Source organism: Pseudoliparis swirei, chromosome 7, assembly GCF_029220125.1.
Source record: "Pseudoliparis swirei isolate HS2019 ecotype Mariana Trench chromosome 7, NWPU_hadal_v1, whole genome shotgun sequence".
NCBI lineage: Eukaryota > Metazoa > Chordata > Actinopteri > Perciformes > Liparidae > Pseudoliparis > Pseudoliparis swirei.
Genome location: NC_079394.1, coordinates 25227287 through 25240002, shown reverse-complemented (window position 1 = coordinate 25240002; position 12716 = coordinate 25227287). Strand labels below are relative to the sequence as shown.

The 12716-nt window shown below is 41.5% G+C and overlaps 1 protein-coding gene across 3 annotated transcripts in view; it reads left to right on the top strand.

Annotated features, from left to right (window-relative positions):
* LOC130196190 (homeobox protein orthopedia B-like) overlaps positions 1–12716 on the top strand; it is a 73227-nt gene that overhangs the window by 1504 nt on the left and 59007 nt on the right. For all 3 annotated transcript variants that reach the window (XM_056418097.1, XM_056418096.1, XM_056418095.1), the window contains exons 2-3: positions 1154–1208; positions 1949–2067. The gene's annotated coding sequence lies outside the window, so the exon portion shown is untranslated. The remainder of the gene's footprint in view (positions 1–1153; positions 1209–1948; positions 2068–12716) is intronic.

Below are 12716 nucleotides of genomic sequence, written 5' to 3'. Positions count from 1 at the left end.
AGGGTTCAGATGTGAAAAATAAGGTGAGCTTACACATTCTGATGCATTTCTTTAAATAACAATGTTCAATAATAAAAATCTCAAAACACATTGATATAGCCGTTGATATTTAAAGTAGCCGACTTTAGTTTTTCATGGAGTATTTGTACATTGCTTAATTATAATTAAGCTCTGGACACTTCTGAAACAATGGATGCAGAGACTTAATATAGTGCTGTGAATGCAATTGTTTTATCCTTTCATTTTCCATATACCAACGATGTCATCTCGAATTTCAAGGTATAGCTGCTTTCTTTTACCATTATCTCCCCCCTCCCCAAACTACGGCCCGCCTCCACATTTGGACCGGCCCCCTGAACAATACCAGAGACGCGTTCCGATTAATAATTTTTTTCACCTGGCCCGCTGCCGTTGAGATAGCTGTGATGCGCGCACACAGGTGAGCACACTCTCACTAGCACCCCCCCCCCCCCCCCCCCCGGCTGGCCCTCCAGCAGACAAGGGAAACGTTATGTGGCCCTCTCAGGAAAAAGTTTGGGGACCCCTGCTTTATTCAAAGGTTTTCTGAATCTGCTCTTTGCAATTTACATAATTTGATTTCACGAGGAAGCAGTTCATTCAAATGTTCAGAGGAAGAGTGATAAGTGTAAACAATAAAACTGACTTCAAGTATTAATAATTGGGCAAAAGGAATGAGAAGTTTCAGTTAAAAATCTTCACATTTTCTTGAGGGAGGACCCCAGAGTTACACTCAAACAAACAAAAAGCTTTATATTGAACCCGATGTTTGTGCTGCAGACGAGTTTCACCAGTTATTTTCTGAATATGTCATTAATGGACAGATTTGAATACTTTTCCTGCTTTTTGGATCTATGCATTGACATATTGATCGATTATGTAATTGGAGTATCAAACCTAGTGTGACACTAAAGATTTGATGACGTTAAACTGAGGAAGCAGGTTTTTAAAATGTCCAACACCTTATCTACATGGAGGAAGCTTCTGTATTTAAAATAGGTCTAAGGTCTGCTAGTATCTAGCTGCTAATGTGGTTTTCACAAATGTATTTTTACTTCATAAAACTCTTTAATCTTGAACGTCTGTGAAGTCTTTTTGACTTTCAACTCTGAGTCTGTTCTGTTTTCATTTCCAGAGCAAATGGATTACGGCGATACCTAAACCTGAGAATCCTCCACGAGAGAATAGAGGTACGTCCACTGAGAGATACTTTAAAACACTTCGTGCCACAATTTGTGTTTTTAACTCTGTCTAATCTGAACATTTGTAACTTTTTTTAAGATGACACTTAAGGATAATGGGCATAAATCTGCTTAGAAATAAAAGAAATACTATAACTCCAGAACCTGCCTAATAATCATTAAGTTAAAAAAATATATATTTAAATTCATCCTCCCCATGACTGTAAATATGAAGTGGACATCGTCTCCGTAATGTCACCCGTTGGTTTGTGGACTACGGTTTTGAAGACTCAAGTTCGACATTTTGGCTGCCGCCATCTTGGTATTTTGCAGCCAGATGTGACACATGAGGGTGGAGCTTGATACCTTGTAGCCCCGCCTCTAAAGCGTCTCCTGCTTTATTGTCTTTTTATCTCTAACAGACCATAATTTATGAAATGAACATCTTGTTGTTTTGAAGAAGACTTGAAACTAAAGATTGAGACCATAAACTCATGTTTACAATGTTTACTGAGGGAATAGATCAAGAGAGGAGAGTCCTTCATGTAGACTTCAAGACAACCAGAGGAGTCGCCCCTTGGTGGACAGTAGAGAGAATGCAGCTTTAACACATGACGCATAGGCTGAACTTTACTATTTACATGAGCCTATACGATAATATGATATAAAATATTCCGACTAAACTCAAACTATCTGCATGACTAGATACCAGGAGAGTTATTATCTTGGATCATCTGTGTGCTCCTCAGCTGCAGCAGTGGGCACCACCCGGGCCCGTCCGGCCCCGCCCAGCCAGCCTGCGGAGCCCCCCCCCCCTCAGCCGTCGCCCCTCAGTCCGCTCTCAACCAGACGCTGCAGCAGCAGAACGGTAACGCGGCGCCGCCCGCTTCAATCCAGTCCCACACGCTCCAGCTGTGTCATATCTGAGCTACATGAGGGCAGTTGTGTGTTATTTTACCGCAGGGTGGCTAATGATGAGTTACCGTCCAATTGTATTTATTCCACAGAACACACAATGGGAGGGAGGGAGGGAGGGAGGGAGGGAGGGAGGGAGGGAAGGGCGGGCAGAGGTCAGAGGTCGGCCCGAACACATACAGAACCTACTGTCTGAAACATGGCATTGTCATTACACACAAGGTGCTTTTCATGCCACCAATGAAAGGAAAACATTATCCGACCAATTTAAAAAAACAACAAAAAACAGCCAGCCATCTGTATTCTGGTGCTAACAAATTAACAACAGTTTAGCATTTAGGAGTTTATTGTAACTTACTTAATGGTTTAATAACACTTCATGTTTTGGAAGTTGTAAACAGTTACATATATATGACTATCGCCCATCCTATGAAACATGTAGAAATGCTTAAAAACAAAAAACATAAAAGTTGTAATCATATGTGAATAAATCATGACCGTTATAAAGCATTTAATAACTGTTTATGTACATTTACAGGCAGGTTTAATATGGTTTTTAAATGTTTTTTGAAGGCATATATGATAACTATGTATTGATTATTATCCAATTATAGATGCTTTATACTGCAGGGAGTTTAAGTTGTATTAAATAAACAGTTTACTTATAATTTGTTAAAACTACATTATAAATAATGTGTTGAATAAACAGTTATTAAGTGTTTATGATATAAATGCTGAGTAACAGGGTTCAAATTGAAATACATTAAGATTTGAGAACGTCAAATCTAAAACCGTATATATCTAAAATATATCTGAATTATTGCCACCATATATTTTTATACTTTATTATACTGTATGTATGTCACAGACCTAAAGTTATATAATGTTTGTCTTATTTCAGCTGTGCTGGAAAATATGACATGTGGATTTATAAATAGATATACATCTTTGTACAACTTATTAATAAGGCACGCATTATACATTAACTACAGGTTGTGAGTCATGGCTTTATTAATGGTTGGTGAATACCTTTTTGTTGGGGTTCATCCTCATCTTCTAATATTGGTGTTTAAAATGTTAAATAATCCATCACGTCTGCATATTAATGTTTAATATGTAATCAAAAAAGCATTTTAAATCAAGTCTACAGCAGTAAGTGATGGAAATATATAGATTTATCAGGTTTTAAAACCCGACAACCATTTATTATCGTCTCTTACCGGAACTATGAAACATATTAAGTAATTCATTAAAGGAAAATTAAACAATGTAGCTCAGCTTAAAGCATGGACACGGGGAACCTCTAAAGCTTATTAAGGGACATATCTAATGTATTTATCATGATCTTCTCATCTTAGATTTTAGATTACATTTCCCAAAAAGTCAAACTATTCCTTCAACCATTATAATAAAGCAACTAGTTCTTCATAAGAGCTTTACCAGAAAGAATGAACTTCTGCAGCATCTCAAATTCTAACGGCCTGTGCATTTTAAAACGTATCCAAAACGTGGCAATAATTGTAATATTCTCAAATATAATCAGAATCTCTCGATGTGTATATTTCTTTAAACGGTGGCATAACTGGATTATTATCGTTAGGCGTGAAGGTTTCGTGGCTCCAATCTGACCGGATGACATGCAGCAGACAGCTTTTGTTAAACGGAGCCGTTTCGTTCGTGGGTTTTAAAAACTTTCTTCATGCGCCCACGGCCGACGGAGAAAAGCCGGCCTCCAGTTTCGCTGCAAAGCTTCTGCAAAACACTCCAGGTTTGAAAAATAGGAACGGCGAGTCCCATAAAACGCTCTGCGGTCGACTCGTAAAGAGAGACGGCGGAGCGGCTCGGATACAAATAGTTCTCACAAGGTGTGAAACACAACTGCAGGTGAAGTGTGTGTGTGTGTGTGTGTGTTTCCTGTAGCATTGTATTGTGGTAGCTGGAGCCCCTGCTGTGAAATAGTGGCTGTGACTCGAACAATAATATTGCACTGGTAAAAAAAAACACACACAAAAACATTCCCGTTTTAAATAGTGACAAATAAAATGCTAATTTTTTTCCCTCTCAAATATATTTCACCTGAAATTTCCAGAGTAACATTATGATCTTTAGGTAAATAAATAATTCTCAACCATATAAGTCCGACATATTCATCTGTACAGTATGTACACGATCCAAACGGGCGGACGTTCAACTCGGAGGCCCAAACGGCCAAAAGCGGAGAACGAAGTGTCAAAAACGAGAGAAACCTTCAATAAAGTCGCTTGTCGTCAACGGTTACGGCGACATGCTCGACCTCGGCTCTCCGCTCAAAGCTTAAAAACATCTGTTAAAGACACTTTTCTTTCTCTGACATAACATTAGATTAAAACCGTCACCAAGTCAGTAGCAATACTAAAATGAATGGTTGGGTCTCAACCAGGTTTTCAAAACACACACACACACACACACACACAGCTCAAGAAGGGTTATAAAGTTACTTGTCCAATTACCATAAGTCTCCTTCTCAGTAATAACTCAGTCAAATCTTAACACCCCGACATTACACACACACACACACACACACACACGTTTAGATTAAATGTGACTTCCACGTCTAAAGGGAATCCTCGTCTCGGAAAACGTCCACAAATCTGCTTCGGAATAAACATATGGAAACGTCACGTTTCCTTTTCTTCAGTGTCGTAGTGATCCGGCGATAGTCGTCTGTACTGTTGTGGCTGGATTTCTTCCTTTTTGGTCCATTCTAACTAATCTCTTAACCTGATGCATATAAACTTGTATCTCTCTCCTATCTGACTGCTGGTGAGACGCCACAGGAGACTCACCCTCTGGACCTCAGTAATCAAACACCCACAGGACACAGAGAGTTTGGATCAGAGTTCAATTCACGTAGATTTATTTGTAACCAACAGTTTCACAAATAAACCTGGTCTGGGTCCGGTATTAAAGACAACGACCTCCCTCCACATCCGTCTTTCCCAAGCCCCGAACAAACACATTGACATATTATTTATACATCAGCCTCTATGCAGGTGCCGCCTCCGTCCACTCCCTCATTACATATTAGTTCTCGTCACTCAGTGTGACCTCTGTCCCAGTCCAAGCCGGTTACTTTAAGGAATGTGGAGGTTTCTTGCTGACGTCTCCCCCCTCGTCTCTTCTCTTATCGTTATTGTGTCTGAGCCTTCATGGTCCTCGCTCTGCAGCCTCCTCTCTACCGGTTAAGACTGGAGCAGCACAAGGCCGCTGGGTCTATCTATGCCTGGCGTTGTTGACCCTTGTCTGAGGGTGAGAGCTTGTGTGCCCTCTCAATCATCTTTGTAGATGTAATTTAAGCCTAATATAACACAATGTAAAAGTTTAATACACCCTATGTATATATGTTGTGGAAGCACATAATTTGAAACATTTTTGTGTATTACACACTCTCACTAGCACCCCTCCCCCCCCCCGGCTGGCCCTCCAGCAGACAAGGGAAACGTTATGTGGCCCTCTCAGGAAAAAGTTTGGGGACCCCTGGTCTATGTGGTCGACTAAAGTAAAACAAAGACAATTGTTTGTATTATTTTCAGTTATTTTTTATTTATACCATAGGACACATTCTGGATATATGTTGTGTGCATGTATTTAAGCTGCTGTAGGTCAAAATCCACAATTTGATGACCATTTGATGACTATGAGAATGATGAAGTCCGGAAGCTGTTCATTTGGTCTCTCGCCCATGAGAACGAGCTGGAGAGACTCGTGCTGCTTGTTTCATGATTTGTAACACTCACCTCTTTATCAGCAGCAATCCCAGACAATTTGAAACCATTTCATTTCAATCGTCCCGATAAGAAGTATCAGACCCCCTGAGAGCTCCTGCGGAGTGTGTATGTGTGCGCGTGCGTGTTTTCCACATTGGTTTTGAGGTCTCGCTTGTGGCCCAAAACGGCCACTTGGGGGCGCTACGATCCAATATGTCTCCTCAACCCTCTCTGCAGAATCCTTCCTCATTTGCCGTCAATTTATTTTCATTCAAACAAAGGGTGACCATGTGAAGAACATCACATCAGTTGACAGCCTGTAAATGTGATTTAAACATTTAAGCACCATTTACTCAGATTAAGTTTCAATTGAAGAACAAATGCTATTAGGTGGAAATCTAACAGTATGTGGTAAATGATGGGAGTGAAAATATTCCCTTTTCCTATTTGAATCCTATTGCTCATTTTTAAACAAAGGCACTGTGTTACTTTGGTTTTACAGTATTTTAACGTAATACCTTTAACTTATGCTAATGTGCTTTTGTTAATAAGTATCTAAACACCTTAATACCCTGCTAATGTTCGCCTTATGCACTTTACCTATATAATGTTTTGCACTGATAGACTCTAGATAAACACAAACTGTGGATTCATTACAATTCAACTCCTGTCCGCAAACACACACACACACACACACACACACACACACACACACACACACACACACACACACACACACACACACACACACACACACACACACACACACACACACACACACACACGCACACAAAATGAGCATCGGTTCCTTCCCTAATCTTGTATTAATGGACCCAATCACAGACTCTATGAATAATCAATGGCCAGTGGTCTGCAACCGCAGTGCTGAGACCTTGAGTGAAACTGAATTTTCCTAATAAGACACACACGCACACACACACACACCTTGAGTCCCTAATAAGCACTAATGCACTGTGGGTTGAGAATACGTCACATGGTTTGTTTGCTGCAGAATGTGAAAGATAAACATGCGGTGTGTGTGTGTGTGTGTAGATGTATATACTGTATATATGTGCGTGTGTAGGAGAAGAAGAGTGGAAGCAGGGACCCGTCTGTCCTCGCCCTCTCTCCTGGCTTTTCGCTCGCTGTTTTCCGGAGATGACTCTGTGAGGAAACAACCGCTTTGGCTAATAGCTGCTACATTAGTCTCTTAACCAGCTGGTCATGGCCATTTAGAAATGTTCATTAGGTCGCAGACCAGAGTGGATAGGTGCAATAGTTTACTCCCCACTGTTGACTGTAGAGAGACAGAACAAGAGAGAGGCAGACAGACAGACGGAGAGAGAGAGAGAGAGACATTTACTGGCCAACATGACGACCAAGTGTTAAAAGCCGCAGATGCAATTATCATCACATTGAGCTGAATAAGAACCGTGTGCATAATGATCTCATTAAGGTCTATGAGTGTTATTTTAGGGCTGCGAAAAGGTTGGATAAGCAGGACTTGATATTATGGGTTGTTAATGCTGCAACATCTGGTGCCATTCTGGCAAAGTGGTCTGACTAGTCTGATGGGTCTGGGAAATGCAGTTTGTGCAATACTACCACACTAGTACTAGGAATACCTATTCTCATAGACCTTCATGGGTGGAGATATATATATATATATATATATTGTATTTGTATATGTGTCTATATATGTGTATGTATATATATATATGTGTATATATATATATATTGTATTTGTATATGTGTATATATATGTGTATGTATATATATGTATATATATAGTTGTGTTTGAATACCTATATATGTATATATTATATATATATATGTGTATATATATATATATATTGTATTTGTATATGTGTATATATATGTGTATGTATATATATATATGTATATATATAGTTGTGTTTGTATACATATATATGTATATATTATATATATATGTGTGTATATAAATATCTGTATATTTATATGTATATATATGTGAATATGTTTATATATATATATGTGTAAATATATATATGTGTGTATATATATATATATATATATATAAATCGCAACATATCTAGATACAGCATCTGTATAAAATTGACATGCATACACATGCCATATATATATATAAATATAGCTATATAATATAGCTATATATATATATGGCGTGTGTATGCATGTGAATTTGTTTGTGCTGTTGACCAGTCAGAGCACATTACGCACCGCGAAGGGAAACGGCGCTCTGTCGCCGGAAAAGCGATTGATTCTCCATTTCCATATTAATGAGCAGATTTGTTAAGAGCTTGCAGGAGAGGGAGAAAATAACAGGGTCTTCATAGGGCACGACATTTATAAATAAAGCTGATGCAGAGAAAAATGGAAATTAAACCTTTTAGTTTAATAAATGTGAGGCGTCCGCGCCAAAGCGAGCGATTTGCATTTCCATTTGTGGCCAAATAATGAGAGTGCGGGTCCGTGATGAGCTCGCTGGTGCTGCTTTCGGGTCTCAAACAGTCAGACAATCACTCCGGCGTGCAGCCCTCCACGTCAATGTCATTAGCTCAGGCCTGTTAACTCTGCTACTTGGCTTTCTCAGATTATTTGGTGAACTAGACATTCCCATTGTGGCTTTGAATGAGATGCAGGATTACGCTCAGAGTGACAGAGCATTCGGGTCGCCATCTTCTGCATTCCCCAACCTGGACGTGTCCGGAGCTTCTTCTCCCTGCACATTTAACATCCTCTGTACATGTTGTTTTAGAAACCCTTTGGTTGTTCCAAGGTCGCTTCTTTTCAAGTCTTTGGCTTTGCTTCTCTCGTGAACACCTGCACATAGACACGCACAACATGCGACTCGCACACGCACACACACACACACACACAGAGCGTCACTGATTGAATTTATTGGGGAATGGATGTTGACTAGACCACTCCAAGTAGGCTAGATTGTTGTTGTTCCCAGATTGACAGACAGACCCAGAGTGGCTGATTGAAAGTGCCTTTTAGCTTGCTCTCACTGTATATTTGATTTGGCAAAATGGAAGAGGAGTCCAGTCTTTTTCCCAGGTTGCAAACACAAGCCCCCCCCTGCGTTTCTGCGGGGGGGGGGGGGGGGGGGGGGGTGCGCGTTTGTGCGTGCGGACGCCTTTGTAAATGCTGCATAAAATATACGCCTTTCAGGTATTAATTGAATAATGCAAGCACTCCTCCTCTTCGTCAGCCATCAAGCGGGCCACTTCCTCCAGTGGCCCGCGCGGCTCTCCTTGCCTGTGAATTGACTAGATTTATCTGTGTTGTTCCAGCCAATGGATGCCATTTGTTCCAAATGTTTGACATAAACATGCAAAGAGCAGAGGCGTGCACTCGTAAAATAAGCTTCTTGTCTGTTGTTTTACAGCCCAAAGGGACCGATGGGGGGGGGGGGGGGGGAGGGGGGGCACCTCGGCCTATCAAATCATGTTGGAGCTCTTGCTGAGCCAACAGCGTGTTTAAGTTCCCTTCCAACCAATGATGTGATGAAAAGGAACAATTGCCACCATAAAGAAAGGAAGAGAGGAGAGGGAGCGACGGGAGTGCTCTGAGAGGAGAGATGTGCAGCCTTCTGCTAAATATGCATACTTACTTTCCGTGCCTTTTAACGGGACACATCTCATTGGGCGCCTTATGTCTGCTTCCAAACCATAAGAGATATTTAGCTTTACACCTGCAGGAAATTCCCCATAATAATGACAATATTGGCACATGGGGCTTTGCTGAATCTGCTCTATATGCTTTCTAGCGCTGCCACTAATACCTTTTGGTATCAACGCAGCTTGGAAAGAATAAAACTGATTACTCTAAATTTGAATATATCTGACTTTTATTTGTGCGCCGAGGCGAGGACATCAGGATATCCTTTCATTTAAAGTGCGAACGTTTGTTTAGTTTTTTCCGTCGAGGGAGAAATCCCCCTCCTCGGATGTTGTCTATATTATGCGTATGGATTGGACCCGAGTGTGTGCACGTCTGTCGCGCACACTGAGGTTTTTCGATTTGCTGATTTAGCACCTCTCTAATTTTCCCGCGGGCTAATATTTGCCTTACCATCTCTGCCATCTGTTTTTATTATCCGGGTGAATATGTGTGTCTAAGGATATCAATAATCATAAACAGAGCCATGACTTTCTGTATATCTCCGTCTGTGTCTCCCACCAGGCGGCTTTGTGCTCGTGCTCCCGTCGCACACAGGCATGCGTCATATTTCAACGTGTAATTGGTGAAAAAGCAAACATTATCAGCGCTTGCTTTCAGTCAAACTCTGCGTACACATGCAGTACATAACCACACACACACACACAGACACACACACACACACCTCGCCGTGGCTCATGCCTTGACTGAGTGTGTGCTCTCCTATTACAGACAGTAATTACCGTCAGTCACCCTGTGTGTCCATAACAAGCCAGCATAATGCCCTAATCAAGCCTGGATTAATCCAACCCTCTCTCTAATCACTCTAAAAGTGATTTATATTGTTTTTCCTGTTCGGAACAAATGAAATCTGTAGCCTAAATTAATACTGGCTTTTCATCACTGGGAAGTTAAAAAGCCAGTAACCGTCACATTCTTGTCATTAGGGCTGCGTCTGAGAAGAGGCGTGCGTGTCGGCGCGCGCACACTCGCTCACGTGCGTTGATATAGTTGAGAGGGAAAAAAAGATATTCATACGTATAATGTATTATATTCCATTAACTCTGCAAACTAATAGCATTAGTCTTCTGAGAAAGACTTTCAGACCAAGGGAACGGGTCATCAGATAAATACCTACAATTGTATTGCTACTATTTCACATTATCTTTGGTTTAATAATTATACATTGGATAAATGGTCGCTGATAAATTCCTGCTTTTTTAATGGTATCTGCTTTTATTTTTTAAGAACTTTTTGGAGCTGTATAACTTTAGTGCACTGAGGGTTTATTGGCCAGCCGCGCATATTTTTGCACCGTAATGCTCATGAAATAAATATATATTTGAGCCATCTACCAATTATTCTGTTGAAAAATGCTCTATATCATTCTGTAGAAGTCATTTGTCAAATTGTATCAGCCACAATCTTGCAATTTCTTGGTCGCGAGCTTTCATTTACGAAAGCCATGCCTCCCTATTTTAGTCCGTGCCTCCTACTTTGTTCATTTCCATTGTTAAGCAAATCAATTCCAACCCTGACTCACTTCCCATTGTTTTTCATTATGAAGAACGAAGGCTGGACACGAATCATAACAGAACCCTGAGATTTTCCTGCTCACTACTCGGTTTGTGCTCGGAATACAAACCGACTCACAAGACGCACATTTAACAAATGCAAATTGTGTGCCAATCTGGCCGAGCATTCTGGGGCCGCGGCTCCGTCTTCATTTCCTCCGCCCCACTGTTCGCACAAAACTCCCCGAAAAAACAATCCCGGGGTTAACCCGGAGAAGGAGAGGAAATGGAGGTCTGACAGTGTCCACTATCTCGCCCTCTTCTCTCCTCCTTTTTATCTCTTTCTCTTCCACACGGCCCCCTCACCTTTTGCTCCCCCCCCCCCCCCCTTCTTCTCCCCTGTTCTCTTCATGCTGTGTAATTCTCATCTTACACACTCTGTTGCTCTGGCCGATGAATAATGCATGGCGTGTGAGAAATCCTCAATCTCATGCTTGGCTCCCAGCGAGCATTACGGAGCTCGCATCTCTATTACGGAGATGGAGAGGTGGAATATCGCATATAGGGTACTCTCGAACTTTTGTTTTTCAGCATTAAGGCCCCAATCTGGGATTTCTTAAAGCACATATGAATCATGTATATGAATATACAAGGAGAGGCTTGCTGATGAAAAGTAATACCCGTCAAACTTTTATAATCCACCGCGGCGGCGTCGCCATTTGTTCTTCAGTGTCGATACAAATAGATATGAACAACGAGAGCGAACCATTGACAGCCCCCGAATGGATTTGAAATTCATTCTCTTGTATCCTGCCAGCCTTCGAAAAATAACTCATTTTCAGTTGAATCAAATTTTTTTTTCCCATGTAGAGAAGAACTACTTTAAATTCGGTCAAATAACGCTTCAAAAAGCAGATCCATATCATTTTTGCGGTGGTGTAACGTTTCAATTCGGTCCGGTTTACATGTTCTTCTCCGTGGTTGATGGGGATGATAAGATGGCAACATGCACTTTTACATACAGCAGCCTGGTTGGGCGCTCGTGGACTTGGAAATTAGTTTATGCCCCCCCCCCCCCAACGGTTCAATCCACAGTCGCATCACACAAATGACAGCTTGACGCTTCTTTCTGCAGACATTGTGGAAAGAGTGAAACAGTTCCACGTCGCCCCGGGACGTGAACTTCAAGTCCAAAATAGGGTTTTTTTTGTACTTCTGTTTGACAATCGCGGCCAGTCTGTCAACCTCTTATCGATTGCCTTCAGGAGGGATGTCGGTTTCTTCCCGACAACCTTGCTGCTTGTGAGCGGACGTTATCTGGCGTAATGTGTGTGTGTGTGTGTGTGTGTGTTACTGCACGGCGTGAGCCCTGCTACCACGCAGCCCCCCCCCCCGGTTTTATGGAGTGTGTACGTGCGATAAAAGCACTGGAGAGTTAAAGTGCTTTTCTACCATGCTCAAAGCCATGTGTCAGCACTAGACCACTAAATCCACACAATTCCCTTGAACAGTTTCCCTTCCTCTGATCGTCTATCATTCCTCTGTTTCAGCCGGTCGGCCACCGAGGCTGACGGGGCCGAGTCCTCGAGGAGATCATGTGTCTGGAAATGCGGGACAAATACTGATGTCGGAGCTTTCAAACCGGCGTCCCGCCTGTCGGCCTCTTCTCCTCT